This window comes from Diabrotica virgifera, chromosome 10 (assembly GCF_917563875.1).
Source record: "Diabrotica virgifera virgifera chromosome 10, PGI_DIABVI_V3a".
Lineage (NCBI taxonomy): Eukaryota > Metazoa > Arthropoda > Insecta > Coleoptera > Chrysomelidae > Diabrotica > Diabrotica virgifera.
In genome coordinates, this window is record NC_065452.1 from 15,722,685 (window position 1) to 15,745,537 (window position 22,853).

Sequence of the window (22,853 nt, forward strand, 5' to 3'; positions counted from 1 at the left end):
TGTTACTTTCTCTCTCGTTTTTATGGAATGTTGTCTGTAGGTGATGGACCGGCCCAGAGTTACTCCAAGATATATAGGTTGGTCTGCCTATTCTAAAATATTACCATTCCACGCAATTTGGAGTTGTCCCCTTTGCTGATAATTTACAGGATAAATAATTACCTTTATTAAAGATATGTATTATTATTTTGGTACACATTAATAATTTTTATAAATATCCTAACTAGTAAAGTGCTGCGGATTTATTTAAAGCTAAACTAGTTTATCCTGATATAAATACACACACTTCAGGCCAAACTAGTTTATCCTGAAGTGTATGTTTTTATATCAGGATAAACTAGTTTAGCCTAGTCTAAACCAATTTGATCTAGTCGAAAGTACATGATTGATTACAGATTGGTTGCTGATTTAAACGTAAGTTTAGAGTTTAGAAGACACTATTAAGAGTTGTAAGATTTTTAAGTATTTAAGGTAAATGATAAACCGAGATGGCACTTGTATGAAAGATATAGAAATGAAAATAGTATGGGGAAAACAAGCCACGAAAGTACTCCATGGTGTGATATGGAAGAACACTCCTCTCCTAACTAAAGAAAACAAAAAAAGATTTTTCACGGCATAGTGCTGAATATTACCCTACAAGAGCGGAAGAATGACCAGTGACAACAATAATACGAAATAAAATACGAACAGTTGAATAATTGGAGTTTATGAGAAGGTGTCTACAAATTACCAGGTGGGATATAATAAGAACAGCGGAAATATGAAACAGAATAGAAGTAGAATGCTCAATTACAAAAAAGTTGTGGTAGTAAAAGTATAGCCCTGAAATGGTACGGGCATGTACAAAGAATGCCGGAGTACAGGTGGCCGAAAAGATTACTGGACTGGGACCCGTGGGGAGGAAGACCTGCTGTGAGATGGAAAACTCACATAGGAAATGCTATGATAGATAGAGACCTCAGAGATGACGACTGGGAGAATAGAGTGCTATGGAAGACGAAAACGGCAAACTCATAATGGGAAAAAGCCAATAAATTGAATAAAATACTTTGTTCTTGGAAAAATAATTATTTTTATTAAAATTATAATTATTCGTAACAAACAATACTATTGAGTTATATTTGCGGTCGGACGGACAGACAGCCTAGGTAAAATTTCTCACTTTTAGTATTATCCTTGGATTATAAGCTTTCATTTGACACCTCATTTGTCATTCTACCTGGTCTAATGACGGAGGAGTTGAGTTCACGGACAGACAGACGGACGGACAGACGGACGTGGATAATTCAACTTTTTCACATTTTTTCAAAATTGGTGAAAACAATATTAATTCGTACTCGATTTTATTCGTAAGTGTATCTTTTCTTTTAATTTTTGGAGAAAACCTAATCCTTTTATTTATTATTTTTTATATTATTTAATTATACAAGAATGTATTGATTTATAGCATGTATCAATATCTTCGTTCGATGTATCATATATGATACAATATATCGATGTATAATTTTTTTGCCATCCCTGTTGGGACGCGATTTGGGAGTTCCCCTCATGTAAAAGTCCTTAAATGTTCGCTAAATTACTTTCGACTCGGCTAAATTGGTTTACACTAGGCCGTACTAGTTTATCCTGAAGTGTGAGTCTTTATTATATCAGGATAAACTAGTTTGGCCTAGGCGCGATAGGACAAACTAGTTTGGCCTAAACTTTGGCCTAAGCCAAACTAGTTTGTCCTGAAATCGGGTTTGGCCGGTAACATATACATATATTCGTTATTTGTTGTTATGGTAAATTCTTTTACCTCTATACACAACAATTATTTATGTGTGTAGAGATAATTAATAATCTAAAAATTACTGAGTAGGTAACATTAGTTTTGATGTTAGAATATTTCAAAATCATAATTATTAAACACATGGTTTTGGGTAAAAATTTATTAAAAAAAATTATTAACATCACATTCCTTTCTTTTTGTAATCCATTTTTGACATAAAATATTTTATTAATTGAGATGAAAATTCTTTCCAGTTATCATTGAAAAATAAAAAATAGTCTCCTGTTGAATATATTAGCCTGTTTGTCAAGTGAGTTGTTCAAATTTTATATTTTAAAACAGGAATTTCGATGTTAATATTTCGGATTTATTATTTTACAGTAGAAACATTTCATTTTTATTTAAAGGCACTTGATAAATTATTTTGAAAAATAATAAATGATGAGAACTGAAAATAATGAATATTTATAGTAGTAGTATATAAATAAATGAATATGTAAATATAAATAAGTAAATAAATAGTTTTAACTAAATCCGCAGCACTTTACTAGTAGGATATTTATAAAAATTATTAATGTATACCAAAATAATAATACATATCGTTAATAAAGGTAATTATTGATCCTGTAAAGTATCAGCAAAGGGACAACTCCAAATTGCGTAGAATGGTAATATATTAGAATAGACAGACCAACAACCTATATATTTTGGAGTAACTCTGGACCGGTCCATCACCTACAGACAACATTCAACATTCCATAAAAACGAGAGAGAAAGTAACAACTAGGAACAGCAATAACAGCATACTCAGAAAGCTAACGAGAAGTAAATGGGGTACATGCCCTGGCGTCTTAAGAACAACGGCACAGAAACTGTGTTTCTCAACTGCTAAATATGCGTGTCTCGTGGCAAATCTGCCCACACGAAGCAGTGGCGTACTGGGCATGGTTCGCGGAACCCGCGGAACCATGGCCCGGGCCCCGCAGAGGCCCCCTTTAACGCGCTTTTTGCTTCTTTTGTTTCTAATTTGATGGGGACATTTTGAACTACACAAGTACACACATAGGAAATGTAACTGCTTAATAGATTTTAATTTTTGTGTAGGTACTTATAAATAAAAACGAAGAATTCCTATTCCTCAAAAAATTTGAAAACAAAATTTATTAAAATATAGTGTACAATACTGTTGTAAGGTTCCTTACTAGTTTTACCTGCTTTCCAAAGCCCATATTTCAACACCTGTAAATGCTAACCGCCAGGGCCTGCCTACACGTGATAACTCGAAAGAGTTATATTTTCATATTAGCAAGATTCATGAATAAGATGTAGGTAGGTAAACTACAAAGTTGCAAATATGCATTGCAAGTTTTATACTGGGTCATAAAAATAAGCCCAATACAATAGGCTCGATACTCGTGTTTATAGAACCGTCATCATTCAGCCTGTCCTTTTATATAGGTAGGTAATTCTTAAAAATTGAAATTAAATTCTAAATATAGACAATAGTGGTAAGAATAACAAGATCCTATTTCATATAGACACTAATTTCTTTTTAAAAAAATCTCGTCGTTTGATAAAAGATATCAAGCCCACCGTTATCCAAGGTTTTTTTTGATGTTTTTTTATTTAACCGTTTTATCTCCCTAGAGGTTTGTATGTAATTATTTAACTTATTTATAAATGTATCATATACAATTTGAGAATCTATTTTGTTGACATAAATTTCATTCCAATGCTCATTTTTTAAAAGCTGTGTTAGTTTTCCGATATTAAGGTTTTTAATATGACTGGAGATTTGGATGTAGAAAATTTTTGAGTTTTATTATTTATAAAAACGGCTGGCGTAAAGTGATCGTGATCAGTCATGTCAGTATGAAAAATAATAGGATTAATATTAATTTACTGTTTTAATAGTCTATTTTTTTTTAAGTTTCTAACATCAAAAGTAAATAAATTTCGATGAAAATAATGTTGGTACCTTTTTTTTGATTGGTAAAAAAATCGTGAAAATCACCTTCTAGTTAGCATCCAAAAAGATATTAATCGTTACCGCTTGACAAAAAATTACTGTACTTATTGTTTATAAGATATGTAAGATTCGTTGGTTCAAAGTGCTTATTTTTGAAAGGACTGTAGTCAAATGGCCTTAAACGAGTCACTATCACGAGTGTATGAAAATTTTGAACAGACATGTCTTATAACCAATTTTGGTCTTCAGGAAAACAAAAAGTCCAAAATATTCACAATAGAAAAACCTATATTTTTTATACTAGTTGAGATTTTTGGTATCATCAGTAATTAGTAAGTTATTTTGAAAAAAAATTTTCAAAATTATAATTTTTTTAAATTTTAAACCAAGTTGTTTTCAAAAATGAGCACTTTGAAGCGGTAAAACTTACAGATCATATTATAAGCAATGCATAAGTCAAGTAACTTGTGAAGCGGTAACGATTTATTTCATTTGGGATGCTAATTAAGGTGTGATTTTTACGATTTTTTTACCAAAAAAAAGTATCCAACTTTATTTTGAGCGTTACATAGTTAATATTGAATATTGATGCTAGAAACTAAAAAATAACAAAAATATAGCTTTTTTAAAAACTTTAAAAAGTTGTGATAACTTTTTCTCGAAAAGTGCTTCATTTTTGGTTATTTCACGTTGAAATATTCGATTTGGAATTTGACGAATAAGAACCTACATTTCATGACCTACTGGGTTTAAAGACTTCGTATATACATACACCATATTTTTCACTTTTTTATAAGCTATATTTTTACTAAGTATATTTTTTTCGATAACATACTTACTTTTTGAGGTATTGGCGAGAAACCGTCTCAAAACGTGTTTTTTTTTTGAAAGATGAGCATATTCACTCACAAATAACTCGAAAAGTATTGACTTAGTAAGAAACTCTATAGAACTTAAAGGTTGCTTAGAATTAGTCAGTTCATCCAATTCCGGACTTATCTTGAACGTATGTTTTTCAACCGAGAAGGGGTGAAACACCCCTAGGGCAGAAGCGCACATCGCCACAATAGGTATCACTTTTTTTGTTTGACATGTTAGCTATGTGTATGCCAAATTTCATCTCAATCCGAACAGTTCTTTAAAATTAACAGCAAAAACCGTGAGTAAATGGACTATAAATTAGCTTGAGTTTTTATGATGTATTTTATGATCTAATTTATGATATAATGATTTTATGATGATTTATATTTAATGTTTTGAGCGGGGGCCCGCATTCCAACTGGAACAAGGGCCCGCTGATCTATCAGTACGCTACTGACACGAAGCAAGTTGATACTGCGCTAAATGAGACATGCAAGATAGTGACGGGCTGCATGAAACCAACGCCACTCTCAAATCTATATGTACAGGGTGTCCCTGAAAATAGTGCGTTCCTTAAAGGATAGATAGAAGGCACAATGTAGAGCAAAAAGGTCTTATAACATTTTTTTCTAAATTCAGCCGTTTGGCCAAAAAACGAAAATACATTTTGATATGCAAATTGAAGTCTGGCAACACCGTTGACACAATTAAAAATAGTAGGTTTGTAGGTCGTTTGTATCTGGTAGGGAGTAAAGCAAAAATGTAAATATCAACCAAATGGCTAGTGTTTACATTTTTTCACCCCTTGGTTTGTTTGATGTTATTGACTGTTATTGTTTGTTTAAGAACAGGTATTTCTTAACAATGAGGAATTTGTAAAGGATACAGAAAGAGTAGAGGGTGCAATATTTTATGAATTACCCAGAACACCAAATGTAGAGGCCTATAAAATTTTTGCAAAATGTCTTGCCGGTACTTCTTGAAGATGTGCCTTCGCAAACACGACGCGACGTCAAATGTGGTTTCTTCACGACGCGACGGAGCCCCAGCACATTTTACCAAAGCTGTGAAAAATCTTCTGGATACTACTTATCCTCGTCGTGGAATTGGTATGAATGTACTCATTCTGTGGCCACCGTGAGTCCCGAATTCAATCTATTGGATTTTTATTTTTGGGGACATTTGAAATCGTTAGTGTATGATAACCGACATAAAATCCAAACAGAAGCTGAATTACAGAAACGCATTTTTGGTGCTGCAGAAACTATCCGACATAATTTAGTTAACTATGGCATTACTAACAACCGGATTCGTCGTATCGATGCATGGTAGAGCTCACTTTGAACGTTTAAGTATTATAAAAATTATTGTCAATTAAGCACAAACATTCAATTTAATTTTTAAACCACAAGTAAACAAATTACTGATAGACGGAGCATAATGTACAAAACTAAATTAGAATCATTAAACGTTGTCTGTTGTATTTAATTTCCACTGTAAACTATGTAATTCAGTTAAAACCCTTGCATTCAACAACTTTAAAGCATAATAAATACATAATACTATTAGTTTAGTTAAAAGATAAAGTGTTTTTTATTGTAAATGATTGACATTTTATCAATTCGTTTAAAATTATTCCATATTTCAATAGATTTTAGAAAAACATTAGATACAAATTATTTTTCCACTAAGAGCATTAATTACATTTTAGGAATTAAACCATAGTTACTTATATACTTGGTAAAAGTTATAATTTATGTAAAATTTCGAGACTTATAGTCCAGGGCTCATCTGTTTTGAGATGGACGTTGAGAGGTGACTCACATTTTTTTGCAGATATTGCTTAAAAATAACTCAGATAATAATATTTGAGTTATCCTCCCACTCAAAATGGTCCGGAACATTGTTTAAATAATCAAAACGTCAAAATATGAAGGAAAAATTCGATTTTTTTATTGGTTTTTTGAGTATAACTTTAAAACTGTTCATTTCTAAGAAAAGTTGTATTGATATAAAAGTTGCGTAATTAAATTGACTATAATATAGGATTGGTTAAAAATTTAAAAAATAGTCACCCTTGTTGCAAAATAGCAATAATTGCGAAAAAAACCATACAAAAACAAGTATTCGCATTTTACATTTTTCAACCATTTATGCTACACTTAGGACCTTGATATTTTACCCAGAAAAACTTTATGATATAGTAAAACAACACTGTAAATTTCCTTAAGATCGGTTTAATAGATTTTTCAAAATAAATTTTGAAATCCAGCTTTCGCAAAAAAAAATTCATTTTTTAAAAATGTTGCAGGACTGAAAATAAAGCAGATAAAAAGTTGATTTTTTTTTTGCTTATAGAAGTTTACTGTACCTTTCATTTGCAATTTGCAAAATTAAAATCGAATAATTACCACGGCGTCAGGAAATTTTTTAAATAAACATTAATTTTTGGTGCTGCGTGCAGGACAGCGGTGTTCGATTCACACCAGTTGATTTCCATCAAAATTTCTTCTAATCTTTATTTAATATATTATTTTCTTACTCTATATTTTGTTGTATTTTAATATTTTAATTCCACAAAAATCAAACTAATTTTATTATTGTTTGTGAAATATTGTTTAAACAATTGCATATGTTTAAAAATAATAAACCTTTATTCTCTAAGTTAAATTTATTATTATTTATGTATTATTTTCTTACTCTATATTTTGTTGTATTTTAATATTTTAATTCCACAAAAATCAAACTAATTTTATTATTGTTTGTGAAATATTGTTTAAACAATTGCATATGGTTAAAAATAATAAACCTTTATTCTCTAAGTTAAAATATATGAACAAAGGAAGTTTTTGCTAAAAAAAGTGTTATTTCAAAGGGTAGAGTATGTGTTTTTATTTTGCAATAAACAAATTTATTCATTTATATCGAAATGTAATAAAAATTAAAATGTATCAATCATTATCAAAGGTCATTGAAATGCCCAATTAGAGCAAACTATCCGCTGTCCTGCACGTAGCACCAATAATTAATGTTTATTTAGAAAAATTCCTGACGCCGTGGCAGTTAATCGATTTTAATTTTGCAAATTGCAAATAAAAGGTACAGTACACTTCTATACGCAAAGGAAAGTTTAACTTGCTATCTGCTTTATTTTCAGTCCTGTAACAATTAAAAAACACGAATTTTTTTTGCGAATGCTGGATTGCAAAATTTATTTTGCAAAATCTATTGAACAGATCTTAATGAAATTTACAGTATTGTTTTACTGTATCATAAAGTTTTTCTGGGTGAAATATGACGGTTCTAAGTGTAGCATAAATGGTTGAAAAAACGTAAAATGCGAATACTTGTTTTTGTATAGTTTTTTCGCAATTATTGCTATTTTGCAACAAGGGTGACTATTTTTTAAATTTTTAACCAGTTCTGTATTGTAGGAAATTTAATTATGCAACTTTTATGTCAGTACAACTTTTCTCGGAAATGAATACTTTTAAAGTTATAATCAAAAAACGAAGAAAAAAATCGAATTTTTCCTTCATTTTTTGACATTTTGATTATTTAAACAATGTTCCGGACCTTTTTGAGAGGGAGGATAACTCAAATATTATTATTTGAGTTATTTTCAAGCAATTTCTGCAAAAAAATTTGAGTCACCTCTCAACGTCCAAATGTACTAATATTTTTACAGATCCGCCCTGGTCTATAATCCAAAACCCTAATTCAGATATTAATAGCAAAAATGCCACATTATTAAAGCAAGAAATAATTATTTTGCAGGTAGGTACCTACATCTAGGTCATCAACCCTAAAAATCACACCTCAAAAATAGTAAATAAACAAGGGGTTCCATTAGATGAAATTTCTACAATCACAGGTTCTCCTACGCAATGTTGCCAGGTCATTAAAATTTATGAAAATAAAAATTCACTCGTATGGATAACAATGTAATTTTTTTTTTTTGGAAACGGTTAACTTTAGGAAAACAATGTTGTAGGACTTTTTTTTTCTAAATTGTGGATTATATCCACACCTTAAAGGAACGCACTATTTTCGGGGACACCCTGTATAAAGCAGCGGGTTTTGTAGAACCCTCAACACGTAGAGGCGTTGCAGAGCACATAGAGAAAATTAAAGAGATCGCGGACGAGCGGCATGTCCTATAGAAAGCTCGAACACCACGAAAGCGACTAAAATTCAGGAAAAGCTTCCTTGGAACAGTGCAGGATGAACCGTTTTAGTATTTTCATCTTCCCCAGGTTCAATGGACCAACCAATCTCTAGACTTTAAAACGTGGAAAAGTATGAATAGGATAAGAACGGGGGTCGCTCCAGGAAAATTAAACATGGTAAAATGATGAGGGAAAACGGACCAAGATGATGTGAACTGTGATTGTGGAGAAATACAGAATATGGAACATCTTACATGCAGAAACTGTTCCCATCGGTGTATCCTCGAAGATTTGTGGCTCGCCAACAAAGATGGAACCGACGCGACGCCGCACAGTGTTCAAAATTGGTCAAAACGTGATCGAAACTTTTGTTTAAACTGTAAAAGTGATCCGGCTGAAAACTTGGAATATTTGAGGTATCATACCGTATAACGAGTATATTATAACAGGGGTCATTTTTTTTAGTTTTCATCCCTTCAATACGGGGTGAATTACTTAAAAAATATCGTTATACAGGGTGTTTCATTAAGAATGTCCAATTTGATTTGTAGATTCTAGACCTCAAAATATTAGGATTTAACCCAAATCACTTAAATAAAATGTGGCTCGTTACAGAGTTACAGGGTGTTTTATTTAAACATTTAAAAAATATTTTTGCTCATTGGTTTAAAACTATTTGACGTATCCTTTTCATACTTGGCAAAAAGTGTGAGTACTGTACAACAATCGTTTCTGGCTATTACCAGAGGCGTACGACAGGGGACAGTGAATGGTTGAGCCTTCCCAAATTCTACGCTACTGGCGGAAATGCCATTTTAGCACAATTTTTCGATTCTACAATACTATCTATGCAAATAACATACACTTCATTCGCAACGATAAAGTCATCAGTTTTCGAGATATTTGAAGTTAAACTTGTAACGGCACAGAAATTTAATTAATGTATTGTGCCGCTTAATTTTAAACTTCAAATATCTCTATTACCAATGATTTTATCGTTAAGACTGAAGAGTATAGTATTCATTATTAATGATAAAATCATAAGTTTTCGAGATATTTTATAATTAAGCGACACAATACATTATTCAAAATATCTGTGCCGTTACTTGTTTAAGTTCAAATATCTCGAAAACGAATAATGTTATCGTTAGGTGTGAGGAGTATGTTATTTACATAGCGAGTATTGGAGAATCGAAAAATTGCGCTAAAATGGAAATTCCGCCAGTGGAGTAGGAATTGGAAAGGGTCAACCCCTCACTGTCCCCTATCTCGTACGCCTCTGGTACTAACTAGAAACGGATATTTAACATAATTTCATAGGGTGTATAGTACCTACACTGTCTGTCAAGTATGAGAAGGATACGTAGAAAGGTGTTAAAATACTGAGCATAGTTTTTAAATTTTTAAATAACACACTCTGTAACTCTGTAAGGAGCCATATTTTATTTAAGTGATTTTGGTTAAATCTCAATATTTCGAGGTCTAGAATCTACAACTCAGACATTGGACATTCTTAATGAAACACCCTGTATATATATTTTTTTAACAGTGTTATGAGTGGTAAGAAATACTCAATACTTTTAGAAAAAAAAACACAGTATTATTGGTACACCCGGTATACAATGACATCTTACCCGTCTAGCAACAATATTATTACGGAGATATTGTTAAAGAATAAGGCTATAACATATTAAATAACTTAAATCAGACAAGAGGTTTTAGGAAATTCGAGACATCAAAAATATCCCACTTTACAGTTGGTGCGTTAATTTTGCTGCTTAGTGTATTAATATACACGGATTATGCGACAGATTATGACGGAAGCTCGAAACAAATGAGAAGCGTTGAAAAACCCTATAACGTATCTGCCCGTAGAGCTAACAATTTTTGATGAATTCGCGCACATTTATATTTACCCCAAATCCCAACATTTTTCCCAAGCGCGCCTAAAGAAATATAACTTCAATAAATTGTTAATATAGCTATTTATAAAACTAATGTACAATATATTCTCTATTAAGCCAAAACACTACTTCATCAAAACTAAAATCTCTTCGCAACCACAACAAATATCATGTGTTTGACATACATACATGTAAAATGTAAACAATACGTACGAATGCAATTATTTCAGACTAAACGCGCGCAGCGCTCGATGCAATGCGCCATGTACTCAGTTGCGCAGTTTGTGTTATATATTTTTTTATTCCTTACATTGTAATCTTTCATCTAGTGAAGGATTTAACGTGGCACAAGATGGCACAATTAACGTAATACGCTGTCAAATATTAATTTTATCAAAAATTGTATAGGTTTTTAGACAGCCGATTATATCAAACTTATAATCACCTTTCCGTGAAGCTAACTATATCATTTTAATCTTTAAAGTATGTATTTTTATCTCCAATAATTACTTTTACATTAGCTATCCACATAAATGAAGTAATAATCAAAGTAAAAGGCATATTCTGAGGATTTAAATTTGATGTATAAAATTATATTGAATTTTGTACTTTTGATCATTAATACATCTGGCCCTAACAAACTTAAAAAATCAATTTTTGCTGAAAAGTTGCATCATGAGTAGTACAAACAAACCCCTTAATTTCGGCATTCTCAGATTTATTTTTTTTTTGGACTTTCGATCACGTTTCCTTCAATTTTGAACACTGTGCCCAGACGCTTGGGCTGAAATTCTATGAATGACATGTCCGGACACGATAAAGTAAAGTAAGCAAAGTGACAGCGACCAAGGATCTTTCAATATAGGCCTCCCCTTTTTTTTTTCGTGTATTGAGATATTCGAATCTATATTAATACATAGTCTTAAAGTGGGAAATACACCATTTAATTCGGTTGAACAATGTGGATGATTCAACCAAAATGTGCCATGTATTTTGCAATTCAATAAAAGCGTTCAACAAAATTGAACGTTGAAAAAAGTTGAGGCAATTTCTACTTTCGTTCAACTTCGTTGAACAACTGGGATAATTCATCCACATTGACACGTCTAATGATGTTGTGTTCTGGTGTATAATAAAAAATATATTTTTGTTGCAGGTAAGCGGAAAACCAAGTGACGAATTCGTAAGTTTACCTTTGAAACTTTTATAATATGTGCTTACTTCCTTTTACATGCTAAGGTATTCGCTAACTGCACCGTAGATAATACTTAAAAACAACATTCTTACTATAATAGGATATTATCGTAGGTGTATATTTGTATATTGTACGTCTATAAAGTATGTGGAAGTTTATTTTTTTATTTAATTACGTTAAAACGTGTCTGTGGGGATTTTATGCGGATTATAGTCATATTTTTCTTGTAAATTGTAAATAAAGTAAAATTGGCACTGAACCTTTCCACACTGTCATCTGAAATGGTATATTTTGTGTAATGTTATACACTGAAACTCCGAATTCGGACTTTACTCATTTCGCGATGTGTACAACGTGAATTACCCACGTCGCGGAGTGAGCATTTTATTGGGACATTGGCCGAAGCGAAATACCCAGAACGCGTTGTGGGGAAACGAAAGTATTTAATTGTCGAAATAAACACGTTCACCGGCAAATCACAAAATAAACACGATTGAGCAAATCCATAGTACCCATAACCCGACGTGGGTAATCTATTTTACCCACGTCGGGTTGTGGGTATTTCTACGCAAACGTCGAAAAATGGATTATTAGATTCCCCTTTGACAGCCGACGTCGCATAAAAATAACTACTGAGTAAGAACTAGAAGGAGAGTTCTCTAATTATGTATTTTTTATGGGAAATAAGCCACAATTTTACTAAAAAATGACTTTATTAACGTTTCGAAGCCCAAATCGGGTTTCGTTGTCAAAATACAAAATACTATTAAAATAAAACAAACATGTTGTTGCTAAGTAAAAAAATTCTTCTAATAATTTATTTAATCTGACTCATTTATATTGGTAATTCAGACGTACATTATACATTTTAAAGTAGAAGACTTTAAAATGATATCGCCAATATTTATGAGTTGCGTTCCTGGGACGACTTTACTAAAAGATAGTTCATTCGATTACATGAAATCAATCCCAACTCAAGAATATCCGTCGCAAAAAAATCATAGCATGTGATCTGTCTTTAAAAAGACAACCAAATGCAACGATGACAGTAAAATTCTCGCGTTAGAGATTCCATAGTAAATCACGAGGGAAAACCAGGAAAAAACCTCGTGATACTATCCCGACGTCGTAAGTATTTGGTCTTACATTTAATCTACCTTCAAAAAACTAATACCAAATTCTGACTTTAATATGTTTAAATTATAAATAATATTAATATTACATAGATATACAATAAGTAATACTAAAATATAAAATTTGTACTAACTCGATATGTTATTGACTTACTAATCGTGGTATTTTCTTTCTATTGACTTCCTCTTTCAGTATGGGTAACCACATCCTACTGCATTCTACCGAGGAATTTGCGACACAATTGGTTTCATTTAGCATAATTAGAGCCGCTTCTTTGATTTTTCTCTTTTTACTATCTGATTCTTTCAGGACTATACTTGAATCTCTCCACTGAACTCTATGTTCATTATCCCATGCGTGTTGACATATCTGAGATCTATCAAATTCTCTGTTTTTAATATAAGACTGATGTTCACTTATTCTAACGTTTAATGGTCTTGATGTTTCACCTAAATAAAATTGTTCGCATTCACAAGGTATTCTATAAATGCAATTCTTTGTTCTTTCTTGTTCATTGTTAGGTTTAGTTTTAGATAGAATAGATCTCAATGTGTTTGTTGTTTTGAATGTTGTTGAAATGTTGAATTTATTTCCTATCGTTTTAAGTTTCTCGGATAGTCCTTTTATATATGGTATTGTTATTTTCCTCGTATTATTTCTTGTGAATGTTGTAGGATCCCGTTCTAAGTTGTTCTGTTCCATTCGATCTAATCTGGTCAATTCCTTATTTATAAACGATAAAGGATAATCATTTTTTAATAAAACAGATGTTAACAATTGTTTTTCTTCTAAAAATGAATTTTCGTTAGAACAAGTAATTTTGGCTCTATCATATAAGGATTTAATGATTCCCTTTTTAACGTTGATGTTGTGATTTGATTTGTAATTGAGATATCTGTTGGTGTGTGTTGGTTTTCTATACACTTGAGTCTCATATCCAGTATCCTTCTTTGAGACTAAAACATCGAGGAAAGGCAAAGTGTTATTGTATTCCTTTTCCATTGTAAATTTTATTGTCTCTTCTTGATCGTTTATAATATTCAGGAATGTATCCAACAATTCTGATCTATGAGGCCATATTGAAAACACATCATCTACATATCTCCACCATACTGTGGGTTTTAAATTTTGTTTAGAAATGATATTAGTTTCGAAATCCTCCATAAATATATTAGCCAATAATGGAGATAAAGGAGAGCACATTGCTAGACCAAAATTTTGTTTATAGAATTCATTATTTAGTTGAAAATAGGTATTATTAGTACATAATGTCAATAACTCCATTATAGCTGATACATTTTAGTTTTGTCCTAGTTGTCAATGTATTATCATTTTCTAACTTCGTTTTAATTATGTTTAAAGTTTTATCTAATGGCACATTTGTAAATAAACTGTTTATGTCAAAACTTACTAAAATATTATTTGGATTAAATTCAATATTTGTTAATTTGTTTAAAAAATGTTGTGTATTTTTTATAAATGTGTCATTATTATTTGAAAATGGTTTTATAATATTTAATAAAAATTTTGAGAGCTCACTACAAGGAGAATTGATGGTACTACAAATGGGTCTAAGTGGAATATTCGCTTTATGAATTTTCGGTACTCCATAAAAATGTGGTGTCTTACTGTAATGAGGTGTCATTAATTTTCTTTGATAGTACGTTAGATCATTTTTAAATTTGAATAAAGTTTTATAAATTTTGTTTTCCAGTGTCTTCGTTGGATCCTTCGTTAATTTGGTATAATATTATTTATAATTTAAACATATTAAAGTCAGAATTTGGTATTAGTTTTTTGAAGGTAGATTAAATGTAAGACCAAATACTTACGATGTCGGGATAGTATCACGAGGTTTTTTCCTGGTTTTCCCTCGTGATTTACTATGGAATCTCTAACGCGAGAATTTTACTGTCATCGTTGCATTTGGTTGTCTTTTTAAAGACAGATCACATGCTATGATTTTTTTGCGACGGATATTCTTGAGTTGGGATTGATTTCATGTAATCGAATGAACTATCTTTTAGTAAAGTCGTCCCAGGAACGCAACTCATAAATATTGGCGATATCATTTTAAAGTCTTCTACTTTAAAATGTATAATGTACGTCTGAATTACCAATATAAATGAGTCAGATTAAATAAATTATTAGAAGAATTTTTTTACTTAGCAACAACATGTTTGTTTTATTTTAATAGTATTTTGTATTTTGACAACGAAACCCGATTTGGGCTTCGAAACGTTAATAAAGTCATTTTTTAGTAAAATTGTGGCTTATTTCCCATAAAAAATACATAATTATAAAAATGCCACAAGGAAATAGCTTCAGAACAACATTGAGAGTTCTCTAAGCTTGAAAGAAGTTTTAATGAAGAAGATAACGAAGAAATAAATGTTGTGGATGAAGATGCTTCTGAGATTTTGACAAGGACTGTAGAAAACAATAAACACGTAGAAGAAAAAACTATGTCCAGCGATAACTTAACACTCTGTGATATTGATTGTGACAAAGCAAACATCTGTTTTGAATGTGGTCAGCACATCCATGATGAAGTTTCAAATAACGAAGACTTAGACTTACCTTTGTACACTCTTTGCTCAAGAAAATCTGCCATAGACACAACACGAAAAAAATGTGTAACTGCATTAAAAAGTCAGATAGCCAAAATGTTAAAGCTTACTGAAAGAAAATTAACCCCAGTTTCAGTCGGCGATAACGTTTTGATAAACATTCCTGATGTCGACTGGGGCCGACTAGCTCTAAGAAAGGTAATGGCTGTTGTAATAAATAAGAACGATGATTCCTATACCCTTGGTACAAAGCATGGAGTTCTTGACAAACAGTTTTCTAGAAACCAGTTCCAGGTAGCTCCTAATACATTTATTAATAACATCGATGTACCTGATGAACAGCTCAATGTCCGTATAGAAGCAATGATGTCATCCGGGTCCAAGCAAGGTTTCATCAGATGTGGATGCAGGAAGAACTAGTCGGGCAAATCTTGCAAATGAATAAAGTCATACATAAAATACAATTCTAAATGTCACGGTAGCACTTCTTGCGCTAACAAAAGGGTCAATCCATACCAAGTGGTCCAATATAAATTAAGTTGATTGCTTGACTATTTTTAATATTTTTCCACCTACCTCTACCGAAAGTATACTTTTCCGGACCTGATTGTAGGGAGCAAAGTTGTACTTTTCCTCCCTAGGGAGGAAAAGTAAAAGTGACGTCATGGTATTCCATTCATTAAATGTAACTTATTGACGCCCTGTACAATATCTATTTTCTATTACGTAAGTTTCTATACATTTTAACGTTTATTTATAAAACACTCTGTATTTTGCAGAATGGTAAAAAATAGTAAATTGTTATTTTGATTTAACAATGTTTACATTATTAATTTGACTTATATTTGACAGTTGACAGTTATATTGTACGTACTTGTTAGTTTTAGTTCTAATAAATTTTGTTGGTTAGTTACATAAATAAAGTAAAAATGAAAAAATGACTTGTTAGTTGAGGAAGGTGGAAAAACCATATGTATAACATGGAAGTAAAGTGCCTTTTCCTCCCTCGAATGATTACTGCCCTCCGCGACGCGGTAAGTAAACTTCATTCTCGGGAGGAAAAGTAGCACTTTCCTCCCTTGTTATACAAATAGCTATTTTATTTTTCTACCTTTTAAACTTCAGTCTATAGAGTGCAAAGTTGCATTCATTTTGTTTTTAAAAAATTATTTTGCTGATGACGGCCATTTTTGTTAAAGCGTATCGATCATTTACACGGAAAACATAGCTTCGCTCTTTAGCCAATATTTTCACTGAGGTTTGTCCTAGAACAATAAATCAAAAAACAAACTTTTTAGAAAAGTATGCTCTTAAAAACGGCCTATATCATTATTTAATTTCAAACTATCCTTAAGGCCTTAAATGAAGCTGAAAGTTTGAAAAGGTAAACTGATCAAATTCCATTTTCAGCATTTTTTAACAGCATAAGGCAAGCCGAAATTGGTTTGTAATTTTTTTCTGGAAAAGACATACATACATACTTTAAATAAAAAAAAGTTGAGCTTTGAGACTTGGGTAAATTAAAAAAAAATCTCAAAAAATTAATTTTTTGAAAAGCCTTAAAGTTTGACCCCATATATCTCTGATGGGCACGCATGAAAAAATTTGAAATTTGGCGGAATGTTAGCCACTAGTAAGTACAATAAGAAGTAAAAAATTTGGAGTTGTAGACTTACATCATATAGGAGTTACAGTCCTGAAAAAATTATCAAAATTTGAGCGTTTGAGGGTAGGGTGATTAAAATTCAAATAAACTGTCTAATGAAATAAAAATTAATCTATTTTCATCAGATTTCACAATGAATACAAATTTATACAGGGTGGGCCAAAGAAAATAGTTCACCTTAATATTTGGCCGTTAATGGATTTTAAGGGAATGCCGAAACAAGTCGATTTTTATTTTTAAATTGCAATTTTTTTATATATATTTCATACCAGTGACGTCATCCATCTGGGCGTGACGACGTAATTGATGATTTTTTTAAAATGGGAATAGGGGTCGTATGTTATCTCATTTGAAAGAGCGTTCAATTCTCTGTTCAGTAATATAAACAATATTATCATTATTTATACAGGGTGGCCAAAAAAATAATTTTTGAATTAAATTAATTGACACAAAAAGAAGAATATATGTATATTTAACTCAAAATACATTTTATTGCTGTCATAAAATAGAAAAAAAATATTTGGAAAATAAACATTGCTTTTCGCTTAAATTAAATGTTTAAACTGTCAAGAGGTAGGTGGGAGGCTGTTTGTGATTTAATTTAAGCGAATACAAATGTTTATTTCTGAAATAAATATTTTTTCCATTGTCTGACAGCAGTACAATATAGTTTGAGTTAAAGAAATTACATACATTCTTCTTTTTGCGCCAATTAATTTATTTAAAAAAATATTTTTTGCTACCCTGTATAAATAATGTTTATATTACTGAATAGAGAATTGAATACGCTTTTAAATAAGATACCACACGACCACTATTCCCATTTAAAAAAATTATCGATTACGTCATCAGTCATCACGCTCTGATGGATGACGTCACGTAGTACGAAATATTTGCCAAAAAATTGCAATATAAAAATAAAAATGGACCTATTTCGGCATTTCCTTAAAATCTAATAGGTAACTATTACCAAATATCAAGGTGGACTCTTTTCTTTGGCCCACCCACTATAAATTTGTATTCATTGTGAAATTTGGTAAAAATATTAATTTTTATTTCATTAGACAGTTTATTTGAATTTTAATTATCCTGAACGCAAACGCTCAAATTAATGATTTTTGACCAGTTTCTCAGGCATGTAACTCCTATATGACGTAAGTCTACAACTCCAACTTTCTACTCCTTATTCTACTTGCTAGGGGCTAACATTCAGCCAGATTTCAAATTTTTTCATGCGTGCCCATCAGAGATATAAGGGGTCAAACTTTGAAATTTTTCAAAAAATTACATTTTTGAGATTTTTTTAGAAAAAATTTACTCAAAGAAAATTTACTCAAAGTCTCAAAGCTTAATTTTTTTTTATTTAAAGTATGTACGTATAATATGTCTTTTGGAGAAAAAATCACAGACCATTATCGGTTTGCCTTATGCTGTTAAAAAAATGTTGAAAATGGCATTTTATCTGTTTAGCTTTTTTGAGGTTCATTAAAGGCCTTGAAGGTAGTTTGAAATTAAATAATGCTGTAGGCCGTTTTTTTAGAGAATACTTTTCTAAAAAGTTTGGTTTTTGATTTATTGTGCTAGGACAAACCTCAGTGAAAATATTGGCTAAAGTGCGAAGCCATGTTTTCCGTGAAAATGATCGCTACGCTTTAACAAAAATGGCCGTCATCGGCAAAATAAATTTTTAAAAAATAAAATGAATACAATTTTGTACTCTCTATAGACTGAAGTTTAATAGATAGAAAAATAAAAAATATTAAAAATAATCAAGCAACCACCTTTGGACCACTTGGCTTGGATTTACCCAAAAGTAAAGGGAATATTTTCTGAAAAGAACTGTAATAAACGTTCAAAAGGGGTACATGTATGAAAAAGACGTACAGTAGAACGTCGATTATCCGAACTAATTGGGGGACATGGGTGTTCGGAAAACCGATTTGTTCGGATAATCGAACTATATTGATATAGTCAAACATATCTAACCACAAGTGAATGAAAGCCATACATATTTATATACCTACATATTTATTTATATATTTAATGACAAATAGCAATTAAACAAAAAAGTGTAGTCTTTGCAACAACATATTTTTAGATACAATATTGAAGAAAATTGAAGATATTTTAAGCGTTAATTACTAACGCTTGCTCGGTACTCGAGATTCGGGAGTTCGGATAACCGGTCGTTCGGTTGATCGACGTTCGGGTAATCGACGCTCTATATATGTATAAAAACGTTTAATAATTTTTTTCTATTTTCAATAATAAGATACTTGTTGTATTTTACTGTTTAGTTTTTTTTTTAATTAAAATAAATGGAATTTCAATTAACTTGATTTTATTTTACTTGTTATTATGGAATTAGTGTAGGGTGTAGGGTATGGTTGTGTTTGGAGGCTTTTCGGTGTTTGCGCAAATTACACATACCCACAACCCGACGTGGGTAAAATAGATTACCCACGTCGGGTTATGGGTATTATGGTTTTGCTCAATCTCCGGTGAACGTGTTTATTTCGGCAATTAAATACTTTCGTTTAGCCACAATGCGTTCTGGGTATTTCGCTTCGGCCAATGTCCGAATAAAATGCTCACTCCACGACGTGGGTAATTCACGTTGTCCACAACTGAATTCACGTTGTCCACAACTACTGTTCGTTGTCGCGAACTGAGTAAAAATTTCGGACATTGTCCGAATTCGGAGTTTGAGTGTAACTTATGTACTATTTTCTCGCTGAACCTTTTCCGGTCCTTGCTGAGCTTCATCGCAGTTTTCCTGACCACTTTTTAGTAGGTTCCATAAAAACACAAAGAGCGATGGAAATATCAATGCTCGGGGTGAGACTTATATACAAAAAAAGACAAACAAATGAATTAGAAGCAAAACCAAAGTAAAAGACGCAGAAGAATATGCTGCCAAATTAAAATGGATCTTTGCAGGACACAATGCCCGACTGAAGGATACAAGGTGGAATCACGAAATACAACAATGGATACCATGGTTAGCAAAGAGAAGCAGAGAAAGGCCACAGATGAGATGGGTTGATGACATTAAGAGGAGGACACGACTGGAAGCAAGTGGCGCAAAATAGAAAACACTCGATTGAATTGGGGGAGGCCTATGTCCAAAATTGGATTACTTAAGGCTGAAGAAGTAGAAGAAGAATGATTTTACTGGCATGCGAGATAAGGGAGAGGGCTCTGTACTTGTCTCATTATATAGATCCCGGCATTTCTCTTCACATCTTCATGATACCTTCTTTGATGGTTCTCATGGTTATTGTTTGGTCTTCAACGGCCCAAATTCTCACTAACCCGGTAACAGTCGCGCTCTATTCTGTCACGTAATCGGTCGCGCGTTAGATTTTATCCAACAATACGAATTTAGACGCGAATTTACAACAAATCTTTATGTTATAGTATTTTTTCTACAACCACTATTCAAATTGCACTTTTCTGCACAGTTTTATGTTAACAAAGTTGACATTTTCTCACATGTGTTTACATCCGTGGTTAAAATGTAGACAAATATAGAACCTGTAAGACAATTATTATACTTAATTATCGAATAAAAATTAAATTATGGATGTTACAACTGTTTTATTTTACAATTTTATTCTTAATAAACATTTTATAATTATCAATTAAAATTAACCAATAAGGATTTAGCAACCTCAGCAAGATACGTCGAATGAAGTAGGTCTGGTGGAAATCCGTGACTGTATAAATATAACGTCAAATGTGACATTATTTTGTAATAATTTATTTAAAATAGTTTAAATTCAAACAAATTAAGGCAGTGCATTCATTTTTTAACTGATTTCTGTGTAATTTCTTTAGGTATAAGGAATTTAAATTGGTTATTAATAATTAAATACAGTTTAAAATTTATAATTTATTATTATAATAAATCTTCGTTTGGAAATTGTGATTTTTATTTTTAGCAAAAATTGTGGTTGTAGAAAAAGTATAGTGTGTAACACGTGCACAAAGGTAATTTCTCACTCGTTTGAATTGCGGCACTCGCTTGCGCTCGTACCGCAACTTTTCAAACTCGTGAGAAATTAGTACCTTTCTGCACTTGATGCACAATATAAATATGTACTATTTATTTACTTGTAATGTTAGAAATATTATTTCTAACAATTATTAAATCTAATGTTTTCTCACAAAATCCATATATTTCAAAAAAAGAAGAAGAAAAAAATAAACCTACGCATTACGAAAGTTATGTTGCAAAATTTTTCATCAAGTTATCACGAAAAAGGATAAAATGTTAGATTTTTCCTAACGGCGCGACTGCTCGCGGGTTAAAATCTCGTGTTATGTAGTGTATTTTTTAAGCAGATCTCTCGACTGATTATTTTGATCATGGTACATTTTCTTTACACATCTTGTGATAGTATTGTTGTTTATCAGCCTTACATCTTCAGCATCTGGCGTTAATGAATGACATTTTGCACTATTGTTTGAACCAAATTTTTTATCTTTATTTCTGATGTTTCAAGAAAGTCGTAACTTGAGTTTGAAAATATTTTCCAACAGACAGTCTTGTACATCAAACACAGACTAAATTTGTGAAATATTTTTGCCATTTCTGTTGTCGTCTCAGACCAAAATATGTGGAATTTACGGTATTTGAGGAAATAAAGGGAATGTGCAGTAATAAGCAAAAGTAAATTGCCAGCTCTCCTGAAAAGTTACGAAAATCGATATCTCCGCTGCGTCTGCTAACAGACGGTATTTTTAGTAAATAATTAAATAGATATTTCCAAACAAAAATAAGTGGTCTTAAGAGACCCTTGCGAATTACAGTTCGGATGTAAATTCTACCAAAATAAACTATTAAAATGGTCGTGTTGGGGTCCATTAGATGAAATATACAATACTTTTTATTTTATACCCTTAAAAAATATTTTCAAAAAATACTACGTATATATACTTATATGCTTTCTGTGGTTTTCCGGATTTGACTCCGCGTTGAATAATTTTGGTTTTCAGAAAGACCATTATTTTGACGACGTTTCGGCAATGTCACACTTGCCATTGTCAAGTCAGGTAGTTTCGCTTCGCGCTGTTGCTTGAAGTAAACTGAATTTTTATTCGCTATACTTGGCGATACGGTCACTGATATAGTTCACGGTACACGTGTACCGTGATATAGTTGATACAGGAGGGGTGATACGCGTCAATGTCGTTGCCTGATTTATTTTGATCTTTTTATTCAGTACCGTTTTCCATGTTGTAGGAAGCCGTTGAGCATCATCTCTTTGGTTTAGAAAGTTGGGATTTTTTTCAATTCCTACAGATTATCTGATTTCACGTTTTCTTTTGATTTCTATGTTAGCTAACTTTGAGCAAAAAATTTAATGACTAAAATTTTGAAATTAAATATATTGAAATTTTTACGGTCTGTAATTAAAAAGCAGGTTTTAAATCACTGTTAATAATAAATTATAAAAGATAATGAATAAATACACATTTAAAAAATAATCCATAATAACTTACTATATTGGAACGACCCACTTGCTAATCACAAACAAAACCCAGATCCGGATTAACGAAAAAAAAAACATAAATGTTGTTCTGAAGCTATTTCCTTGTGGCATTT

The 22,853-nt window shown here is 31.6% G+C and overlaps 1 protein-coding gene across 2 annotated transcripts in view; it reads left to right on the forward strand.

The window, feature by feature from the left end:
- LOC114333243 (plexin-A4) overlaps positions 1-22,853 on the forward strand; it is a 933,823-nt gene that overhangs the window by 178,759 nt on the left and 732,211 nt on the right. Inside the window, exon 3 of one of the 2 annotated variants that reach the window (XM_050663391.1) lies at positions 11,834-11,860. The exons of the other annotated variant lie outside the window; for it this stretch is intronic. The gene's annotated coding sequence lies outside the window, so the exon portion shown is untranslated. The remainder of the gene's footprint in view (positions 1-11,833; positions 11,861-22,853) is intronic. 2 annotated transcript variants of the gene reach the window in all.